Raw genomic sequence first — 12,175 nt, forward strand, 5'->3', positions numbered from 1 at the left:
TGAACACACAGTCCGAGTTTGAGCACGAGAAAGGTTTCATGAATATAGGACCAAGACTTTGAAATTCTGTAAATCACTTTATTAATATTGCTTGTGATTTATTTTCATGTTAATTTGCAAGGAGAGTCAATTGTGAATTTCACGCACGATATGGTTGCCTTCAATGTTAGAATAGTACAATCTCAAAACATTTTCGTAAATAAAACCGGACTACAGGAGTTATTGACGAAATAAAGTAGTGCAGCTTTATTCCGATAATTGTTCTCGACCTAAACCTTGAATGTTATGGTTTAGGTACGTGTTAGTAGGTTCAGCATCCTATAAACAGCTGATGTCATTTAAAGGCATGTCCTGTATGTGTGTAGGCTGCAGGCGACATGCTGGTGTAGTTGCCTCCTTGTAATAGCGCGGATCTGATGCCGACTTTATAATGCTACTACACTCAAATATACCTATGGCATCGAACAAAGTATTCAAACGGGTCACATTATACTAAGTAAACTAGTCTTTACCGCTGCCGATGTAAAGCTGAACGTCAACGGACCAACAAGTACCAATTGTTCAGATTTCGGTGTGGTTTGCACATCGGGGTCAGGAAATACAGACTTCGTGTTTTGTTTACCTTTTTGATTGCAAGCGGCTTATTTCACTTTGGCCTGAAGTCAATAGGCTTAAGACGGACTTTAATCATCTTAATTACTTTAGAAACTAAGTACTTACAGTATAGATGGCTGGCGTCCCATCGTGCAAGAAAAATGGCCACACTGTCATCTGCAAGCCTAGCTATCTCCGACTGATATCTTATGCGTGCCAAATGAGCTGAGGATGGTGCATCGGAATTAAAGAAGGGGGGATACTTTGAGGTAGTGGTGAATGACAGCTCTGTTATTCGCACCCAGCCACACCAAACGCCAGTACACACAGTGATGGTCTTGAGGGAATGGTGATTGACAGCTCGTTATTTGGACACATCACACCAAAACCCAGTAAGCATGATGGTACAGTTTGTAGAAAGTATATTTACCATTCTCCAAACAATCATCTGTCCTTTTAAGCGATATTTTGTAGGTTTCACGTTTTTATTTACATGCACCATGATGCTATGACCATTAAGCTGTACGATAATCATAATCATGTTGTACTCGTAAACATATAGTGCAAAAAAACTTGTCAGAAAAAAAATCAGGGATATTTTCGTATTTTGATCATTCGACCCCTGCGACCGTGAAAGGCAATGCTTTTTATTTATGTGTCCTTCTGCAGCCAAACATACATGCTATGGATGTGTCTCAAATCAAGTCTGTATGTGTCTGGATTACGGATGTGAAAACTTTTCAGTGCAACTGTTTTGGGAAAAAATATGTATAAGTGGCAAATATCTTCGTCATCTTTGTTGCTATGACCTTGTAACTGCGAGGGGGATCTTCTGCCTGGGTATCTGAACTTTTGATATTTCGATTTTTTCCGGGCAAAACACTTGTTCATCGTGGTGGCATTGCCATTGATTTCAAAATAAGCTTGAAATTTGTATTGCACTTTTGTCGGCAGTCTTCACAATTTCAAACGCAGGTTCGCTGTACACATGTATTTGCTATGATATAAACTATAATAATATTATTGTCATAAAAAGTAGTATTTCAGCTTTATTAATTGGAGAATGATGCAAAAAAAGAAAAACACACAAAAAGCTCTTATTCATTTCCGAACTATTTATATTGATGCAAATCATTTAATATTAATTAACTTCATTGACTAGACTTCATATTTCCTAACCAAAGAAAGATAACTCTGTCTCTCCTCGTTATTGGTGTTGCCAAAATACAAAGTGAAAATCAACATGGCATTCTCCTTACAAAATACACAAAGGAAAATATACTGCCGCATATTGGAATAGCATTTGCTGGTTTAAGTTTCAAGCAAAAACATATCTATGTTATCTATTTATAAGTAGTGTTTAAACAGTTTCAGAATTGAAATTTTGGTATAAAATAAATCAATATTCAACTAAAATTTTCCACTTTGGATTTTACTAATGTGAGCTTTCTTACCAGATATTGTTCATAATTGCATTATTCTTGAAAGTATTTGAGTGGTTTCCCATCAAAAAAATAATCAGGTGGTCCCTTAACGGCAGACATAGATCGGGTGCAAAACACTCGGACTTCCTATAATAGTATCTATCAGGATATCAATACATTTACTACTAAACAATTCACTTTTTTTAGGCTATTTCTAATAAACATATGACTTATGACGCGAAACAACGTACAGCCAAACAAAAGTTAATCTGTTAAAATTATATAAAACGGCTGACACCGATAAAAATCTCTAGAATTATCTGGTAATTAAAAACATTTAAAACTTTAGTTTGTCGATGCAGAACCGCACAAATTGATCGTTTCGGCCATTAAGGACTAATCAGTGGTATGACAAAATATGAAAACAGCACGAAATTTGCATACAAATACAGTGGAACCTTTGCTGACGTTACAAAGGGCCGGTTTCCAAAACGGCCCCTTCTCTGATTCAAATTTCCTGTTGGTGGTGCATTGCCCATGCCGTTGTGGTCACAAATCAATAAAGTATAAAGATTTAGGTCACTTGGTTTGTTTTTTATGGCTCCTCAAAGTGGTACCTTTCAGAAGCTGTCTAAGTGTTAATAAAATGTGCATGTTATGTAAAATATTAATGAAAATCTAATCAAATGATGGTCACCGTAAAGAATACATTCATGGCATGATTGTGACAAAAAATCATGTTTCCATCGCGCCATTTGGCTGTTTTATGGAAGAAACAATCTCAAAAATGCCATTTTCGATGATAACATTTTAGACACAAAAACTGTGTTTTTTAGAGAATACACCCTTTTATGGGCGTTGGATGCAAACCAATTTTTATCCTATTAAACAGTACGTAATATGCTATTGATGAGAGGAAAAATCATCAAAATGTAAGTGGTGGAACATTTTCAAATGTTGGGTTGAATTAGCCTATGGTTGAATTGCCGATTTTCGACTTTCTTTAGATAATTAACAAAAAAACGAGAGTATTTGCTCGGTATGTTGAGAATATGTACACAGATATGAAAAAAAGTGAGAGAAACACTTTTTCATAAAAAAAATCCAAGATGGCTACTTCACAAGTCCCCGTGGTTGAAGACATTGGCTGACAAATAGACAGAACAACAAACAAAACGTGTTCCTTATGATTTTGGTTGGTTTTCGCATTTACGGGAGTGTTCATAGCTACGGGCGATTGTATAATACCTATATTTATAAGTTTGGTTAGTCACATGGTAACGGGGATCTTTCATATCGAGCCCCAAACATACTTTCGACATATGCACTCCGTTGCCGCATGGAAAACTATTTCAAGTTTTGTCGGAATTTCTTTACCTGTGGTTGTAATGGTCGAGGGTTTTCCAGCGTCCTGTAATACCCAAGGTAGTACAAGATACTGGAGATGTGCGCACACATTCCCATCGTTCTCTCTCCAACTGGGCACTGGCAGTAGTAGTCCTTTATTGGGGCCTCAACATCGGGTGAAACGGTGAACCGTATCCAAACGTTATATTTCGTTTGGCTTTTGTGTCGAGAATGTATTTGACATCGGAGAAGGTCTGGGGAGTGCTGGTAAAGCCACACCTCATAGTCTCCGTCATCACTTAAATGTTCGGCGATGTAACCAGGAGCCAGAGATATCTGATACGTTCCACACGTAATGGTTCTCAAGTAATCAAGATCGAGACGGGGAAACAGTACGGAAGATGCATCCATCTTGACAAACTCGGACCTTGCCCGTCTAGATAGATCCGGATCTGTCTTGACTCTCTGAGCTAAACCATTCGGTGTTGTCAAACGGTCCTTCATACGTTCAGCCATTAGCCTATCTTTGGCATCTCTCTCTGGAGATCTCTGGTAGATCGGTCCTCTAATACCATTCAGACAGGCTGTGACGGTTCGAAGCAAAGCCTCGATGACATTGATAAAGCTGTTAGACACCAATTGCGTTCGGAAGAACGTCCAGTGTTTCAGACGACCATGATAGGATTCCACAATCCACCTCGATTTGGTGATAGTTCTGTCAAGATTTGCTTGGACGTCAGAATGTTGACTTTGACCGGGTTTCAGGTATGACGGCATGCTAGCATTGAGGCCAGAGGCTTCGAGAACTGGTAGGACATCTCTAAAACCTCGGTCAACGACAACGTTGTCGTCTGGTTGTAGCCAAGTAACTAGCTTGTCCATGACTTTTTTTGTAATTGTAGCATCATTTTCGCTGCCAGTGAATGGTCCTACTGTGTCCAGAATGTAGCCATCTGGTAAGGCGATGCTCATGAATTTGAGATAGTTTCTCTTCTTCTGGCCACAGTAGGACATTCTCTGGAGCTTGTGGTCGGAGCTTTTCTGGATATAAATATAGGTGCCATCTAATATGGCAGTGGCTTTATCTCCAAAAAATGCTTCTGAAAAGACAGTATTGTGCCCGAGCAACTGTTCTCTTGTCAAGTGATCCGGACCTAGAAATTGTGGGACTATCGATGTGTCTAATGCCTGTACTATGGAGTGGAAAGTTTTGGACACACTTGACTTGGAAATTCCAAAAAGAGAAGAACACTGACTCCAGGAAATGTCGGTTTTCAGTTTTACCCAGAACAGTAATAGAGCATCGTGTGTAGTCTTGGTATATATACCAGATGAAAGATATGGGGAACAGTGCGAGTGGATTTCGAGGAACTGATCTTTGGACCAACCTGTCCAGGCCATGCATGCCGAGTCATCAAGAGAAGAAAAGCTTATTGTAAACGCAGACTGGTTCTGTGAAAGGACGTGCGACACCTCTAGGAGGTCATTAATGATTTCGGACGATTTTGATGGTAACTGAGATTCCAAGGAACCTCTACCATCAAGGACAACCTCTGTAGACGGATCTAAGTCGTTACCAATAAGGTGAATGGAGCAGACGCGGGATGAGGTGGGACACCACAGTTTGTGTGAATAGATCAGGTGATGTCTTGCACGTTTTGGTAAGACTGATGATTTTGTTCCATTTCTTGCAAAGGTAACAAGACAGAGACAGCATTTTTTGTGTGAAGATGATCCATTCAAAAGATCATGAAGGGTCAGCAACGGCAGGATATGGGACGGGGAGTCGTCTTCTTCCTCTATTTCCTGGTTCTGCTCGGGTTCAGGTTCAGGCTGATTTTTGTTCCGAAGATACTTCATGTAGCACTTCTGGCAAATAAGTGCTTGTTCCTTTGCTGACATCAATCCTTGTTGCACCAGCGTATCTAGGAGCCATTTATATTGTGGACTATTTACATTGCGTGCACTTCTGTTCTTATTGCCACTACGTTTCTTGAAGTATACTTGACACCCTTCTCCAACACATTTACCCTCCATCTTGAAACAATAACGATTGGTTTATGAAGCGTCGATAAAGTAACAAAATAGCAAGCCACCGATGATTGCTGTAAACAGCTAATACTTAGTAGTTTGGTACAATTATGCGAAAATGTGTGATAAATAACGAACAACTAATTACACAAAATAACAAGACAATATAATAAATCACATTCAATACCTCCAAGAAGCGCAGAATTGATTGATTACTTAGAACAAAATAAAGTATTTCATATGGATAATCTATCTATTCGATGTGGCGTGGTCGGCAGGCACAAAGAAAGTGAGACAAGTCAGGGTCCCAACCCTGACAGAGCCACAACGCTTTGGAGATGGGACAATAAAACAAGGAAAGTGAGACAAGAATAGCTAGCGTCGAGTCAATGATTCCGTAAACGTATAGACAAAGACAAGAAGATACGGATAAATGTACAAGGCCACACGATCAGAAAATTCAGAAGAGGACAACTTGAGATAGAACAGTATTCATGTATCAGGGTGTCCTCAGTGTAAATCTTTATATCGATACTGTTTATTTAGTCGTTACACATCATAAAACTGTCATGAAAATATCCGCTCTGATATTCAATATAAAAGTTTGTATATAATAAGCTATATAATAGGGTTTCAGACAAGGTTGTTACTCATTTCCCCTTTTCTTTCAATTTACAACCACATTCAGGCGGCGATATGAGAACGTTCCACCACATGGAATTAGCTGATTTTTGGTACACATATGAAACAAGTAAAGCTCTATCCGATTTTCTGATGGAAATTTGCATCCAAAACTATATAACGGGAGAAAATTGCAATTTTATGGCATTTTTCTTCATAATTGTGTCTCTGCAAGTGCATTTTCATCCGAGAATTTTTTTTTTTTTTTTTTATGAATAAACACGATGTTTTGGAAATATTTATCAAAAGAAATTTATACTATGTTGCGAATTACAATTTCGAGATAACCTTCTTTTATTTACGAACTTATGTCTTTGATGCTGAAATTGACAACTTTATAAAAATACATTTTCACTGAAATTATGAAATCTGGGTGTCGGAAAGGTGTAAAATTATTCTTCGGAAAAGAAAAAAACAGTAGTTGAGCTGGGTAAGAAATTATACGGAAGCAGGCTCCTATGGAGAATTAACATTACTGGAAACAGGCCCTTTACAACTTTTGGTTTGTTTGTGTTTTATGTCCTATTATTAGCTATGGCTATTAAAGGACATGGTGGTGGAGGAAAGCCGGAGTACCTGGAAAAAACAACCGACCTGCGGAGGGAACCTGGCGACTGTCCCACGAAGGTCTCGAACCCTCGACTCAGTGGTGGAGGGCTAGTGGTAGTAGAATGTCAGATGCCTTAACCACTTGGCCACCGCGGGTTTGGTTACAATTTGCGAACAACCTGTCACTTTAGCTCAGAATCTTTGAAACTGGGACAAAACATTGGAATATAGGAAATATTCACTTGGATACTCGGCAAAGTACAATAAGAATGAATAAGACCAAGTATTCCGGAAAGGTATGCGTCCCTTGCTTCTTAGTCGACACCTTCCATGCATACCTGGGTCAAATTAAAGTAAGGTCATGTCCTTCAGGTTGAGAACCGAAGTAGTGGCAACGAAACAGGGGTGCTCACTAATGAGTATAAGGTGAAATCTGGTATGAAAAACAAAAACAACATCAACAACAACAACAAACCACGAAACAAAACAAAAAGTCCCATTGTTATGTTGTATTTCCTTTTGTTATTGTCTCTCTCCTGTTCCTGTTGTAATGCGAACTCCACGTCGGCAAAATATCAATAAAGGAAATATTACACGGAGACCTTTGATAAAATCAAAGGAGAATACTAGCAGGTGTACATGTTCCGACAGGGACAGCATCATAAAATATTCATTTAGAACACACAAACTAATTTTATCTCTTTTAAGATATGCTATTGACATTCATAGATTGATCTTAAAACAACCAGAGGACACACAGTGACGTATACGTTCATACAGCATGTGATAGGGGAACAAGCTATCACTACAAAGAGAAATCGATTGAAAAATCAAAATATAAAGAAAGACAAAATGAACAGCGGAAACACAAAAATAAAACGAAATATGACATAAACAGGGAAAACACCAAAATATAAAGAAAGTGAAACACCAAAATATAAAGAAAAAGGAAACACCAAAATATTGATTGGTGTCAGTGTGAATATCAATTACCAAGGCCACAAGAGTATAATGAAATACACAATTGAAGTGACATTATAAAATATGTAATGGTGGCCGGTCTTGCTTTTGTCAGTTTCCTTTTTTGTGTCATTTCCAAGAAGTCGGACAGGAAGGGAAGAACTGCAGCACATAATGCGTTGCATCATTTAATACAACCTGATTCCAGTGTGTGCAACTCACTTGATTGCTTGTTTGAACTTGAGTGTCGCATGGGCTGGTAGGCGATTGGTCTTGGTGGCGTACATGCCCCAAGAAATAAAATATGCATACATCCCATTGCTCGCTTGCCCACTGAGCAGACACAGTAGTAATCTTTGACGGGGACATCATGGTCATTTTCATCAAATGCATTCCAAACATTATATTTTGTCTGGTATTTTTGTCTTGATTGCATTTGGCCATGGGTGGGGTTTTGCAAATTCTAATAGACTCTTCCTTCAAAGTCCCTACCAGGTGTCAAAGGCTCTGCGATGTACCTTGGCGCTACGTTTAGCTGGTACGATCCGCATGTTACTGTCTCAAGATATTCCATATCAAGTATGGGGAACTCGATTTGACCATGTTGCGTCTAGAAAGTTCGGGCTCATCGGCTACCCTTTGGCCAAGGAATTGTGCATAGCCAGACGGGCTTACATAGGCTCTGCGAGGCGATTGTCCCCTAAGTCCCTCTCTGGTGCAGAAACGTAAATTAGACCACGTACGTATAGCATTCAAATAAACTGTTGCCGCTTTTACCAGTTCATCTTTGATGTTGAGGAAATAGTTTGCGCCGAGTTGTTTTTTGAATAGCTCCCACTGTTTCAATCGACCATGGTAACTCTCCACTACCCATCTGGACTTTGTGCGCTGGCGGTCCTCGTTTGTAATCAGTGTGTCGTGCTGTGTCTGACCTGGCAGAATCCCTAACTTAAACTATGTTAAAAGATTAGTGAAATCTAAGGTAGCAGTGTACAGTAGCGTACGCTGGCCATGGGTGATATTTTTGTACAATGAATAACCCTTGTAATATTACATGTATCAAAACTTAAAAACAAAATCAACACTAAAATTGGCATATACATGATGAAGTGGACTATGTAGGCTTCACATTTAAAAAAAAATCGAATTTTGGTTTGAGACTACATTTTTGGCCATTTACAAATCTGTGTATACACAACAAAAGCTAGCATTTCATGTAGTCTATTTTTGTACTCAGCACATGTGTAAATATTGTGAAAATCCGTTTGAATGACCTATGCTAAAACGTGAGTATTTCTGTTGCCGTGTAGGTGATATTCAATTTCAGACAGGTTTTAAGGAAAAAAATACTACTTGCGTGGGTCAAATTTTGGGTTAAATATCACGTTTTTTGGTATTTTTTTTGGCGTATTTGATGTGGTAACCATGGTTTTCACAAGTGACAAATCTTGGGAAATCACTTTTTGAAAAAAAATCATTCTTCTAAAAAAATGTATTCAAAATGTAGTTTATAAATAAATATATATATATAATAAAAAGGGATTAAATGTCCATGTGAATGAAGTAAATATAGAACAAATAAGATTAACGACCGAGTAATCTTATTTTTTCTATATATATATATATGTAGGTGTGTTGTGCAGGATAAATCCACTATCCATTTTTATCTGAGACATGCCCTTTATTTTTAGGATCAAACCATTTCTACTGTACTCTGCTACCTGAGTCAATAATTAAGAATTGGAGTAGATGAATATTAACACCAATAGGAAGAATACATATCATTAAATCTTTATTAATATCCCAATTTAATCATCTATTTATCTCCTAACCAAATCCAGATGACAATTATATTAAAAAGATAAATTCATAACGTTTTAATTTCTTATGGAAAAGTAAAGTAGATAAAACAAAACGGGATAAAATTATCAAAAACGATCAGGAAGGGGGTCTTAAAATGATACACATCAAGTCTTTTGTTGAAGCCTTGAAACTTACTTGGATACGTAGGTTGTTTACATCAGGGGGTAAATGGCAAGTGTTATTTAAAAAGTATGCTAGTAAGGAAATTTTATTTAATTGTGGTTCAGAATACTTATCGATTATTCAAGGCAATTGTAAAAACCTTTTTTGGAAAGATGTGTTCCAATTATGGAGAAAAATAGCAGATTAAGAAGATTGTATAAGAGAGATAAAAAGTAGATTGAAAATGCCTATTTGGTATAATAAATATTTTCCAGTAGGAACCAAGTGTTTATTTTATAAGCAATGGTTTGAAAAGGGTGTTATAATTATAAATGACTTATTAAAAGATAATGACTCTGTTTTTTTTTTATAGTTTTATAGAATTTTTACAAACATTTGATGTAAAAACTAACTTTCTCAAATAGCAAGGTATTATTAATACTATAAAACACTATATGCCCAATGATGATACTTCAAATACTTTGATTAGTTATCCATACATCCCCTTAAAGGTGGGGTCAGCATTCGGCCCCCACTTTGATTTTTTTTATTCTTTTGCCATATGTAGATACATAAAAATGTTCAACAACTGCATAAAGGATTATTCATAGTAACTACTAATAACCGTAGTGGACCTCCTTGCATAACACCAGGTTGAGTGACGGGGGTATCCTAACAAAATGTCAGATAAATGACACAGGCGAATGTTATTTTGAAAATGAATTTCGATGGAGTGTAGTGTATAAAATTCATGTTATTTTGATACTAAATATGTCATATTGGTATTCATGTAGTAAGCGTAGTAATACTTTTAATAAGAAAAACATGCAAAATGTTCACAAAATTTAAAATATAACCAACATTATCAACGTGTCTTTATATATTTACAATGATGGTCTATATTTTAAACTTCTTTAAAAACTTTCCATATATATATATTGTCTACATCGTCGTTTTTATGTCATATCAAAACCGGTAAAGTACCTTTTTAGCATGCCAAACATGATCAATGCCCAATTTTACATAGTCATGGAGATTTGGTTATCAATGTTTATTGTGGTAAATACCGATACATTTTCTATATTTGTATCATACCAAAACACTTTATTATATTACGAATGTTTTAAAGTTATGTGCAGCAAGTAATAACTCATGAATATGTATTCTGCTAAAGTAATCTTTCCTCTGGAGAAATACTTAAGGTTGAGATTGTATTATAGACAAATATATGCAATTATACAAAAACTATAAAAACAAATTAATAGTAAAACTATTATATACTTTATTATACCCCTCGCAACGAAGTTATGGCGGTATACTGGAATCAACATACAGATATGGCATTGTGCATCCAAGTAACATGTTTTCATTCTGACCTTTTGATAAGGAGTTATGGCCCTTTGTTGAAAAAACTTTTGTCTGCCTTCTAAACAACTGGGCCAAATTTAGGTATGATAATTACCCCCTGATTTCGTGCATTAGGGTAGTAGTATTTCCATTTTGCCACTTTTTATGGAGTTATGTCCTTTTGTTAAAAATCTTTGTCTTGACAACTCTTCCGTAACTACTAGGACGATTTCAGCAAAACAGCTTCGTCTTGGCTAACAAGATATGCAAGTATGTTTTGGCTTGAGGAGGGAGTACAGGAAGTATGTCAGTGACCTATATACTTAAATAATTACTGGTTTGAGCCTATGGATTGCTTTACAATGCTTTGCCTTAGTTAGCCTTTAGCTTACAGTTCTGGTTTATATAGGAGCCAGGCGCGTAGCTACCATGTAAGCCAATAAGCCCGGGCTTGCACATGATTTTGACAAGTATAGGTTTTCATGACATTATTTTTTCTTGCTGATACTATAAAGTGGAGTTTAAGTTTTGAATATATAGTATACATATGTAATTCCTCAGATATGATACAGTGTTAATAGTTAGTACAAAAATGTATGAAGTTTAGAAATGTCCATTGCATTAATGGAAAGTTCCAGGCGGAACTAAACTGCTCGATTGAGTAAATTGAGAAACTCACACCTTGCGCAAACGACTCCGAGTATGGCACAGTGGACACAGACAATCAATGTGTGTTTTTTTATGAAAATATCAATTTGGGGCACGTTCGGCCCCTTTTGCCGGGGCACATTCGGCCACCCCGAATGCAACTGTTATTGTGCCAAGTGACGTCACTATTGTTAACGTCACACAATTGACCACAAAAATAATATTTTTACGTCGCAAAAATGAAGTAATTTTTTTCTTTGTATTCACTGATTTGTTCTGGACTTATTTTCCAACAGAATTGAATGAAATTCCATACACTTATTAGTAAATTGTCTTCTCTATCCTTCATGCCATACTTGCCCTGGTAGGGGCCGGATTTACCTCAGGGCGGGGCTCGTCCGGCCCCCAACTCTCTCGACCTAAAAAGTCCAATAGTTCCCAAAATATGGTCTTGTTTACGATTTGGTTATTAGTTTATGAAAGACAATACATTTCTTTTCTAAATGACATATATAAATATGCATTTCAACAGTATAGTACATGCCTTCCATAACGTCTTGAAAAAAGAAAAGGGGCCGTGTTTGCCCCGGTCCCCCCTACACATGTATTATACATGTGTAGGGGAGACC

This window comes from Mizuhopecten yessoensis, unplaced genomic scaffold, assembly GCF_002113885.1.
Source record: "Mizuhopecten yessoensis strain PY_sf001 unplaced genomic scaffold, ASM211388v2 scaffold11109, whole genome shotgun sequence".
Lineage (NCBI taxonomy): Eukaryota > Metazoa > Mollusca > Bivalvia > Pectinida > Pectinidae > Mizuhopecten > Mizuhopecten yessoensis.